At 40.9% G+C, this 12,472-nt stretch overlaps 1 pseudogene; it reads right to left on the reverse strand.

Moving 5' to 3' along the window:
* Positions 1-1,429: 1,429 nt before the first annotated feature.
* Positions 1,430-1,917, reverse strand: LOC147727743 (small nuclear ribonucleoprotein Sm D1 pseudogene; annotated as a pseudogene).
* Positions 1,918-12,472: the final 10,555 nt, after the last annotated feature.

Below are 12,472 nucleotides of genomic sequence, written 5' to 3' on the forward strand. Positions count from 1 at the left end.
TCAGAATTGTTGCTGTTGTCGACACGCCGGTGAGGGTGGGTGGGCGGAGGGCGGGTGATACAGCTTCTTTTCTTTTATATGGCTCTACAGAGTATGCAACCGTATTGTGCAGTTGGGTAAGCTGGTGTTAACTGCGACCACTGGACACCATTGCCGTTGGTTAGTGATTGTACAGTATTCATACTATGCTATTGCCCTTGTTGGTTCATCGCATGTTACATGATCTTGCTACTGCCTACACGAGATTCAAGAGCATGTATAGTTTTCTTGATTATGTCTGTTGTTTGTGGTTAAAACAATAAACAGATTTATTAAAAATATATATATATGTATCATTGATACTTGTGGGGGGGCAACTGTTATCGAAGAGGCTGATTGTCGTAATACAGACTGCCAATATTGCTGCTAACGAACTGCCAGACTGTCTTATGACGCCCGACATTATTTCTGCATAATGAAGTACACAATTGTAGCGCTACGCATTGCATTATTTCTCCATTGCAAAGTACAGGATTGTAGCAGCCCGCATTGCATTATTTCTTCAAAGCAAAGTGCATGATTGTAGTTATGCATTGAATTATTCTTTAATTGCAAAGTACAGGATTGTAGTTGCCTCATTGCATTATTTCTTCATTTCAAAGTACGTGATTGGGGTGTGACACATTGCATTATTCCTTCATTGCGCAATACATGATTGTAGCAGTATGCATTGCATTATTTCTCCCATTGCAAGGTAGCAGGATGTATCATTACGCATTGTATTATTTCTCCTTTGCCCAGCACAGGATTGTATGGTTACGCAGTGCACTATTGTTGGTTCATTGCAACGTGTGTGATTCTAGCATTGCGACCAGCATAGCATTTTGAAAGCGTGGTTGAGATTTGAACCTACCAGCCAGCCGGAACGAATATTACCCTTTATTAAATGTTGGCTTTTGTATCATGTGGTCGGATCGTATATCTTTCATATAAAGTTTATACTCGTTTTTATTAAACTAGTGTGGAGTCCATTTGTGGTGTCACTGGGGGGTTGCTGCGGGTGTGGTGCACATACTGTACACTTGTGCCTTGGAGATAGGCCTGGATGCTCATGCCAAGCTACTAAGGGGGTGATCAGGGCTATCTCAAAGGGTGTCCTCACTTGGCCTAACGTTGAATGAGGAGTCCCGAGTCTCGCATTTGGTGACAGCCGTGCGGGACGGAGACTCCGGCTTCCAACGAATACATATATATAAGATTGTGTGGAGTATTCTGGAAATGTTGAGGGGTTGTTAATTTGTCTTCCTTGTTTTCTCCTAGGTCTTCAGAAGTGGAGGGACGCTGGACATCGTGGATAAGCAGAAGAAAGTATTTATTCAGGGAATGAGTAATGAGTTTTCTGTCACCATTCACCTCTGGTGCTCAAGTCTAATAAAAAAAAAAAGAAAAATTATCGTCTGGGTCCTCCTCTGCCTCTTCCGCGGCCACGTCCTCTTCCACGACCTCGGCCTCTGCCTCTCCCAGCAACTGCTTCTTTTTTCTTGGATTTAACTTTCGGTTCAACATCAACCAGTAGTGTATCAAGAGGGAGACTGTCCGGCAGAATGAAGTATCGAATGTTATTGCCCCAAATACTTAATGTTTCCAATTGTACAGGCTCTCTGTTCTTCAAGGTCATTTTCACAGCTTTAAGATGTGTATTCATACTCACCTCCACACCTGTAATTGTTCCATGAACTTGGGTTCCATTTTTCAGCTCTACAGTAACCGTTTCATGGCTTAATTTCATCAAGAACCTCACGAGCTTCATTTTGCAAGCTAAATTGGAGGGGAAATAGCCGCTATAAGTAGAGAGTTCACGCCCGGCGAGCGGAACCAAAAAAATTGAGCACGGAAGGGACAAGGCCACAAAATTACAAGCCTCCCCGGCACGAATAGTTGAATTGGGCAGAGGAGGACCCAGACGATAATTTTTCACATGTTACAAATGCCCAAAAATTGAATGTTTTGTACAGGTTTTGTTTTTTAATAAATGGGTATATGCCCACAACTTGCCTCTTGTTGCGGTCCACCATTTAATGTATCCATTAAGTTTTCTTTCTCCAAGACATGGCCCTTTTTGAGTACTCATTTTGCCACTTAAGACAAAACTATGACTTCACTGTAGCTCAATACTTGCCTTCTAGCTATTCACCAATAGTTATCTTGAATATGTTATGTTTCACTACATGACGAACCTTATTTATATATACATTCCTATTTGAGGATTATATTTTGAAGTTGGAACTGAAAGTATGGTCCCTGTCGCCATTTATTAGTCCCCTTGTTCGGACTGTTTCCATTATGTAGACGGTGAAAAAAATTGTTATTCCACAAAGTTTGACATGTATTGTCGACCGGCAATGCTCAAGTGAAATAAAGGCAAATTTGATTAAAAAAAAAGAAAAAAAAAGAAAAGAGTGCTAAGATGTAGCCAAAAGGAAAAAGGGCCTATATGACAAATGAGGAGGAGGTGAACAGATGACCTCTCTGTTCTCTTTAAGTACTTATACTGCCCCCTTTTCTATAGCTTTTCTTGCATGGACTCTGTCTCTCTCAGAGTTTTGGAAATCATGGAACGCAACAGCGCCAGGGGAAGTCCACTTCAGTGAGGCCCATTGAAGAACACGGAGGCCAGTGGAGCTGTCTTTTGGAGCTTCTAAAAGCCAGATTTCGATGTCTGGACAAGACTGTCGGAGTCCTCCTCTACACACCTGATAAGATGTTCAAAATCACCATGACATGCTGCATGTTAAACTACATTGCCATGCAATGGAACATACATTGCATTGTAGATGAAGAAGACAATGAAGTGCTACCAGGTGAGGATTCTGAAATGCCAAACAAAGTTGATAGTGGTGAAGGGGGAGGAATTGACATTTGTCAAGATATTATTAACAACTTCTTCACATGAGTACAAGTATATCATTGCATTTTATTTTATGAAATGTTAAACCAACTTATTATGCAATGAGGATAAAACTCTTTACTGGACATTTGCTTGAAAGCCCAAGTTAAGTGAGATCCAGGGCAAAGATGTTTGTTGATCAAAGTCTTGACACATAAACTACTGAGCTAGTTTGCATTTTTCATCTTTGATTGTTCTTAGAAAATGTGTCCTCAAATAATTTCATTTGTAAGGTGTCTATTTTTTATTGTAATTTTACAAACCTTTTTGTTTTTCTCTGCTTTAGGACCCTTCACCATGTCATCTTCATTTGGACATTTCAAAGTTGTGACATTTTTAGTTATATGTTGGTGTTGCAAAGTACAAAGGGAACATAGATGGAGCCTGTGGAAGACACACAGACGTTGAATGTTTAATATGTTGTACTGAGACAACTTGCACAGTGATTGAATGGAAGTTTGTAAAATTGCATTAGACTTGTTTTCTATTGAATGCTGGCACCAAGCCAATAAGTGCTGCATGATTTTCTCTAAACACATATTGTAGTCGACCCTAACAATATTAATCTTTCTTCACATTGGCAAGATGCTCATTTTGTGTTAAGTGTATGAAGCTGTTGATGTGTCTCATCATGATAGAACTAACTCTGTTTAGCACACCACTTAAAGTAAGTTGTGACATTCCCCAGATACTGCAACAGTGTATTGGTAAGATCCTGTGGCCGTCAAATTATGTACTGCCAGGATTTATGACTATTGGTGTTATTGTTGCACAATTCCTATTGTGAGACATAATATCTGGCTCCAGCTTATGCCATAATTAAATAATATTTTACCTACTGAATCTGATTGTTTTGATTAAATCCCCTTCCTCCATGGTCGCAAGGTGTGGAACTGTAGATGTTAAAATGGCACTGAGTATTTGTATGATGCATGGTTTGTTATGTTTAAAAAACATTTGACGGACCAATCTATTTCAAATATAATAAAATAATAGTTGTTGGTTTTCTGGTATTTGTATTTTGTGTCATGGTAGAAATTTCTGAGAAACATTTCCTACTTTCAAATAAACAATCATTTGATTGTTTACATTTTTAAATGTATAATGGAAGGAAGCAAATGAATAAATGCAAAAAGGATACAACACCAGTCTTTGACTTTGTTAGTTTTGCTTTCATTAAACAAAACCAAATAAACTAAAACAGGTTGTAAACCAAAAAGCAAACAAAAAGAAGAAAAGTCAGTCATTGTGAGTGAAACCATTATTAAAGAGTCAAAACAGTTTGAAGTCCAATGTCCAAAATAAAACTGGCATCCGAAAGGTAAATGTGTCCAGAAAATAGTCCACAGAGTGAATGGTAGTCACGCACTGGAGGAAATTAGATTTGGTATTTTTTGGCGGTGGACTTGCCATCCTCTCCTGGTGGTCCGGATGAACGTGTGCTCCTGCAGGGGCTAGTGGATCCACAGTTGCGGAGACTGAGGTGGCTGCAGGTGTTGCCTCTTATGGCAGGGCCTCCCTTTCTGTAGCTGAGGCAGATGTAGTTGGACCACAGAAAGGGGATGGAAGATGGTAGTTGAAAAGCCCTGCACATATGGGTGTAAATGCAATGTGTCTCCCCAGTCAGGGAGCCCAAATTGGAGTTCAAATTATCCATCTGTACATTCTGTTCCTTCTGCAACTGCTTCATGTCCCGGAGCTCAGTAACGACCTGGCCCATCATGTTCTGAGACTGATTGAGGGATCCCAAGGCTTGGTCGATGGTGGCCTGTGTGAAAGTCAACCGTGGCCTAACTATACGGGCCCATGGTTTTTCTCCCACGACCCCAGCCCCACCACCCTGTGGCATTGACCCAGTATCTCCCATCCCACTGTTTCTTGGATCAACTGGAGTTGGTGGTGCCCAAACAGCAACCAGAACTGGGGGGCACAAGATCAGAGTGAAATTGGTTTGGACACAGGAAGTAGAGCTATCTGTGAGCTGAGGTGTTAAAACAGCTGGGGTGGGGGATGTAGCTGAGGGCCGAGGTAGGCTAACTGGAGCTGCCTGCCCAGGAAGACCAGATGAACCAGGCCGCTAGTCTTCATCTGGACTGTCAGGAGTGGTCATCCCCGGAGGCTGAATCCCAGCCTGGAGTAAAGATCTCCTCAGTGCCAGATAGTTGGCCATGTCCTCTGGCTGTAGGACTTATTATGAATGTAAAAAAATAGATGCATTGTAAAAGTGTGGACTACACTTACAATGAGTTTAAAGCAAAAAATGTAGTAACATAAAAGGAAATCAACATCATGATTATACCTTTTGGTGATATTGTAATTAGTTACACAATTTTAAATTTCATACAAAACAGCTTCACATAAATAGGTATGAAAATGTCCTGAAATGTATGTAACTATACATGATATGTACCAACCATTAAACACAACACAGTAGAGAGGAGAAATGTGAAATTATCCAAGGTCTAGTAGGCTAACAGACATTTATCCAACTCAGAAGGATGTTTAGCATTAGTCATTGTATTAACAGTTTGGAATAAATGTTTCACAAATAGCACATATATTCAGCATACAAATGTAGATACCTTAACATTTTTCTCTCAACAAACTTTGATTTGTGCAACTAATTACAGCAATTCAAATACATCACAAGAAAAGGACAACATACAATTTTCAAAAGAGAGCATTATATATAGGTTGATTTATGAGTGACACTTTACCATAAATGAAGAAAAGTTTGAAAAGGAAGAATAAGTAAAATTGGATTGCAATATGATTTTGACAAAACGGAAAAAAGGCATAATGGTTGTTGTAGCTATTTCAATGGTACATTCACAGCACTTGCAAATTTGTAACTTGTACATACCTAGTGAAAATCTGCAGTACAAAGAGAATAGACGTTTACTACTTGAAACTGTTATTTGGCGTACCAACACCTATAAGCACCATAACATCATGTGAAATGTAATGAAGGTTGAAACCTGTTATCTTGCATCCAACACAATACATTCAAACAAACAAGCCAAACAAGATGTTACTGATATATTTAGGTTTACATGTTAAAGAACATTTGCACACACATTAGCAACAGCTTACTTAAAAGCAAACCGGACAACCTTGAAAAGTCTAATTTACCAGTCTCCACTCTATCATGGATTCCTGTCAAGCCTTTAGGGTGTATAATCTGCAAGACCGTCTCCTCCCATGGTAAGAGTTGTAATGGGGGTCCTAGGAGAACCACCACCGTCCTCTGGGCCTCCAGGTGATGCCAGGAGGCCAGGGAACACAGGTCATTCCACGCCTTCCTAATTTCCCCCTGTGTGTGCAGGTTGTTTGCTACAGTATTCACTCTGTCAACTATTCTGGCCCGCATTTGCCTTTTCTGTGCTATAGTTCTAAACAATTGTGTCTTTACTCTTATGATTTCATCTACCATGAATGACAATTCACCCTCTGTAAAACTTGGATTTTGCCTCCCTGCCATTCTGAGATTATGAACTTCACTAAATTAATTAACCCACAAGATGATAAAGAAAAAGGGGTAAATTATTAAAAAAACAAAGAGAAAGAAAACAGAAAAAAACACCCGAATTTAGTGGTAAAATGCTCTGGTACAAAGTTCTGCTGTGTAGGAATGGCAAAGGATCATGGTCTGAAATGGAATGTGTAGTATAGTGTGGTATGCAGGTGTAAACAATGAAGTAAATTACATTAGGTGTGTGGTGGTAGTGTTGTTGCGTTTACTGGGCTCTCAATGAATGTACTTACTCTTACACTACTCATACATTCAGATTGGTCACCTGATGGATCTTGAGGTGTGCTGAAAGGTGTTGGATATTCAGGGAATAAACAGTTACCCAATGAGGACTAAGAATCAGATAACCGTAACTACGAACTCAAAATTGAAATTCACAAAGATTCATCTTTATATTTATCTCTAAGCATGGATAACCCGGAAATAATACACACTCACAAGGAATGATGAGTCAGAACAGCAGTGTCAGTTTAAATTTTAAAGTTTAGTTATTCAATTAAAAAAGTAGGGAACATTTACATTAAAAAATAAATGTAGCATACAGATTTAGAATTCAGTTAGTAAAAGATTTACTGAATATACCAAAGCTTCTGGATTCATGAAGAATAAGGTGAGTAAGTGAGGTGATCTTCCTCAGCTGAGGCAGATTCTAACCACATACATCGTATGTGTCAATATGGATAGGACGCCAGGCGAGCCTTCCATGAAGACAATCAAGAGAGTTCAGCAAATTTCCAAGTTGCCAGTCCCTTTCATCAGACAGTACTCTGTCTAAGTTTGCCGCTGTAACAACAAGAGTCACAGCAGCGTGACAGTGACCCTTTTGTCCAGAAAAGGTTCAATTTTCAGCCAGACACCATCAGCAAACATGATTCCAAGTCCCACCAGCAGACCCCAAAAACGTAACGTGGAGTTCTCCTAACAATTAGCAATTTATATTTGATCAGTTTCCGGGGGTGACACTCCTTGGCATCACCTCAATTTGTCAGACCACTCAGTCCATTGGTTAATCCACATAGGGTGAGCATGATGTGGCAGTAAAGAAGACACAAATCCGTAAAAAATAGGTGGATCAATTACGCGGTTCCTGAAGTCATTTAAACATGCGACACATCAAACAATGGGACGTTTTTAGAAGAAGACATAGGAGTCCGAAAGGGCTCTTTCCCAAGCAGATGTACTAGAATGTAACCTAAATTGTAGCAACTGCACTGCTCAGTACAGGAGATGTCAAAGGAAACAATTATTATTTCCATGCTACTGGCAATACACCAAAATGTTCTCATACGCTTTGGAAATATCAGTCCATAACTTCACTGAAAGGAATGGAGGCCTACATGAAATGGGGCTAATATATGACAAAATCATGATAATTTGTGAAACACACAATAGCAAATTTAGCATATGAATCCAAATATGACAAATATATTAAGAAACATTTCAAAATGGTTGTAATGAATCCATTTAAGTATAGGTTTCTCAAACAAATGTTGTAAGTACCAACGTTTACATATAACAAGTAATGTACATGAACTTTATCATTTATGTGTTATTCTACTGGTACATAAGTAAAATACCTGCTAAAGAAGTTTCATGAAAGCACGTTTAAGCATGATTGTGTAACACCGACTTTTCTTTTGCCATTTTCGGTGGCACACATTATTACATGAATTACAATCATAGTTAATTTTCACATGGAAACCAAACAAAATTCACATTATGTTCCTTTTAGTCTTATTAATTTTACACTCATAAATGAATATCTAAGTGATTAGCAATTTTATTCATAACGTGAGGTTTTTCCTCCAAAATTTTCTACCACAAGTGTATGAGTAAAATAGTATTTCATTATTAAAAATGACATCTGTATTAATTTAATGAATAATATCTCTCAAATCTATCTTTTCTCCTGCATGCTTTTACGATGCAGTAACTACTTTGTATATTTATGTCATTTTTATAATGTGACATTTTGCAAACGTTTGCTACGGTTTCCACCGAAATTGTCATAATCATTTCTTTTATCAATAAAATCATTTGATATAATTTCTGCTCTATCACTAGCATACAACCTCCAGCCACAGGACTAGTCCAATGTTGACCGCGTCCGCGTGCTGCAACAGAATCACTCCGTCGGTAAACCGCCACTAGGAAACCACCAGCCCCACTGTGTAGTCTAAATAAGCTTGCGCAGCCACGCTACGTTGACGGCGACAGAGTACTATTCACTAGCAGTGGAGTCCGCCGCAGTGGTGAGTCACAAACGTGAAGGTAAACACTCTGTGGACGGGGAGTCAGCCAGCATACATCTAAATAGGGCAAGCATGACTGAGTACGTACTAGATACTTCACCGCAGAGTGACGATGTTAGTCCCGCCAAATTAGGCCTTAGCCTCAAGGATTCCAGCACAAGTTGGCATCTGTTGTTATCTGATTGTTTGTGTTGCATCATCAGATTTATTGTATTTATGTTTATTGTAATGGTTAGTGAATTTTGTGGGTGCAGCAGCAGGCCATTACCGATCCTGAAGGACTAATGTGTGCATTGCCAGGCTTGAAGTTTGTGTTCAAAGTTATTGAGAGAAAGACATCTTGCTAGGATTCAAAGGCTTACTTTAAACGGGACTAGCTGTGGGGAGATGAGTGGGTGTTTGTTTAATGTATTGTGTGTTGTAGTGGAGTGATAGTTTATTTTATGAAACGTGGAGTGCTGTTCTATCACATTGAGATTCAGCTATACGTGCTTGTGAGTGTTGTTTAATGTGTGTATGTTGTAATCAATGGATCTGCACACTAAGGATACTGAGATGTAAGTTTATTAAAGCTACAGCTCTCCATACAAGATGTTCCCACTTCCAGCCAGCAGCAACTTCCACTCTCTGGTAACAAGCAGTACACCATGACACTAGAACAATACAATATCAAGATTTCACATTAACATGGATGTACATGGATAGATAATACATACATGGCTAGGTGTGAATGAAGCATTGATGTAAATGAAGTAAGATCACAACTTATCACCTTTCCGTCACATCACAAGTCAATTACAAAATAACATATACGCCAAAAGGTAAGATACCAAACTTTTTTATTTTTATTTATTCATATCAGTTTCCAATAGGTAAGATACCAAACTTTAAATAAAATTTTCCTTTTGGAAGCTTAAAGGTAAGAAATTTAGAAGTAAATGAAGGTTGCTAATACCAAAACATACTTTTAGAAATTCCTTCGATATTTAGATATTTTACCTCAGTAGAATATCTTTGCACATAATGAGGGGTAAAATGTAAAGTCAAAATCATCGTACATACTCGCAAATAACTCGGGGGTCTTCGGACTCTTGGGAGTTCTGGGACTTCCCATTACATCATCAGCATCAACATAAACTCTACTACCACCCAAATTGTCCGCCCTTGGACTAGGAGTAGGCAAATTATCCCACAATCTCTTTCCCCCCACTATTTGGCGGTCTTGCACCGACATGTGCCCACTGCACTCATCACACCCATGAAACATTTTCCTTCTCTCTTCGTTTACCTTCCTCAATTTCTGAAAAACAATACTTAGCCACTCTACGGACATTCCATCTTTCTCCATTGACCGGAACCACATGCTAAAGATGCACTTGTTTAACTTGAAGGGCCCCCAGAACTTACTCAAGCCCCTCTTGATGTGCCCTGAATGCACATTGACCCAATCTCCATGAATAAACCTTCCCTTGCTCTTTACTCTCCTAGAAACTTCACAACTCGCTTCCCAACCTTTCCCTTCAATCGATTATCTTATCCAGGAAGGAAAAAGCTTAGTTGCAGGTCGTCTCCCTTTCATTGGACAGAAGAGAATCAATTTGCTGGCGGCACATTTGGTGGTGCAGTTTGTCCACACCAAGTCTGAGACCACCTCCTCGGCATCCAAATAATTTGCTAAAGCTAATCATAACGCAACTTTAACCATGTGCTGTGTCCTCTCCACCATTCTGTTGGCCTGGGGATATTATAGCACTGTGCGTGAATGCCTAATACCACAGGCGCCCCAAAATTCTTTCATCTCCTGATACATCGATTGGGTTCCATTCTCAGTAATTAGTACAGCAGGAAACCCCACCTCCATGAAAACATCACCTAGGACACTTATTGTGATTTTAGTAGAAATTTCAGGAAGAAATTCCACAGCCAGCCATCTCGAATGGATGTCCATAAAAACAATGGCAAATCTCTTGGCATGGTCAACACCTGACATTGAACTGATAAAATCAAGGCACATACTTGACCTGGATCTCGAATGCAGCTTAACTCAGCTTGGGCACCAACTTTCAACTCTTCTGACATTCCTTGCACTCAACATACCACTTGTCATGGTTCCAGCTGTCGCTTCAGGTCTCAAACTGGAATTCCCAGCGCTGTATGTGAGACGGTGTGAATGAAATCTATGTGGGGTTATCGGTACAGCCTTTTTAGGTCTCGCTAAAAAGGCATTGAGTGTGGCTCAATGGTTAGAGCGGCAGACCCTGATGCAGAGTTCTGGCCCGGGACCAGGGTTCAATTCCCGCCTCGGTGGGTCTTGGGCTCAATTTCCTCGGACCTGACAATTCTCGCCTCGGTGCCTATTCTAATCATGGGTCCCACGCTGCAACTCTGGGCAATAGCTTGCTTAACCTCCCCACCGGCCCCAACAGCGCTAGGATGCCTGGTTTCACCCTGGGGGTGCCCAGGAGTGGACACTTCACAGGGAAAGCCAGGAAGGGTTCCACAGCGGTATGAGTAATAGCGCCAGGAAACCGCTTGGTGACAGTGCGCTCTACAAATACCTTGACATTTACATTTACATTTACATTTACAAGATATAAAGTAAGGGCTTTGAAAAGTGCTCCTAAAATGCGGATTGGGTACAGTGCATGTGAGCACAACCACACGCATTGTGCACAGCTTCCATTTGCCACCAGACACTTTGTGCGCGCGCTCCGCCTCTGCTGCCACATGCATTAAGCTCACCAGGCTGCACAGCCCCTCACCCCCCATATGCTCGTTTGCCAATGTCCCTCCCACCCTTCCTTTGATCTCCGCTTTTCTTTTAACTTTCGGCACGAGTTCTCACAGGCTCCTCTCTGCCCCTTTCCTTTAATGGCCCTCCCCCTCCCCCAGCACAGAGCGTGCATCGCTTGTTGTTTGTGTCACCAGCCTCCTTTTCCCGTTCTTGTGGACTCCACTCATTTTGGGGGGCGTGTACCTCTTTACTGAAGAATGCCTCCTGTTCCTCCGCCTGCAGCATGTTGTTTGCATCTCACTCATCCTCTAGGTAATGTTCCCCCCTTTTCTCTTACATGTGTCCTAGCCCACTCTCCTGTTGTATGTGGCTTGCCCCCTATCCTGGAACTTATAACCTGCCCCCTCTCCCGGAGTACGAGATGTACACACTTCTGTTGCATGTGGCCTGCACTCCTCTTTCTTGTACATGTGGATTGCTCCTGTCTGGCGGTGGCAGAGAGAGGGGGTGGGGACGAGCAGCGCTGACAGGCCACAGCTTCCTAGCCTTTTAGGGTTGCTTCCTTCCATCTGTGCTTTCCTGTCTGAATTCTCCTTCCTCCCAGTGCCTGTTTCCGTATCTTTCTTCTACCCTCCACCACGTTTCCCACTCTTTCTGTTCCTTCTTTGCTCTCCCTTTTCTGCCCTTCATTCTTTTGCTCCAGGTTTGATAATGACAAATGCGTTTAGGTGCAGCACGTTTTATATTTTACCTTGATAAATTCAGACGTACTGGCGTTGCCGAGGCTTCACTGGTTAGTAGTGGAGGTTACGGCTGTATTCAACCTTCGAACTACATCAAAGGAAAAGTGCAGATTTGAAGAGCAGTAACCCTCACTGCTGGCCGGACTTTCGAAGTGAATTAATTTAATGTCATTAGTTTTTACATTTCTTCAGGGATAAAAATAGCTTTGGTGGCATACTGCCCATCAATAATATTTGACGTATGGCTGGGACTGTGCGTGCTACTATTTCTGCATAATTTATCAT

Source organism: Lissotriton vulgaris, chromosome 3_1, assembly GCF_964263255.1.
Source record: "Lissotriton vulgaris chromosome 3_1, aLisVul1.2, whole genome shotgun sequence".
NCBI lineage: Eukaryota > Metazoa > Chordata > Amphibia > Caudata > Salamandridae > Lissotriton > Lissotriton vulgaris.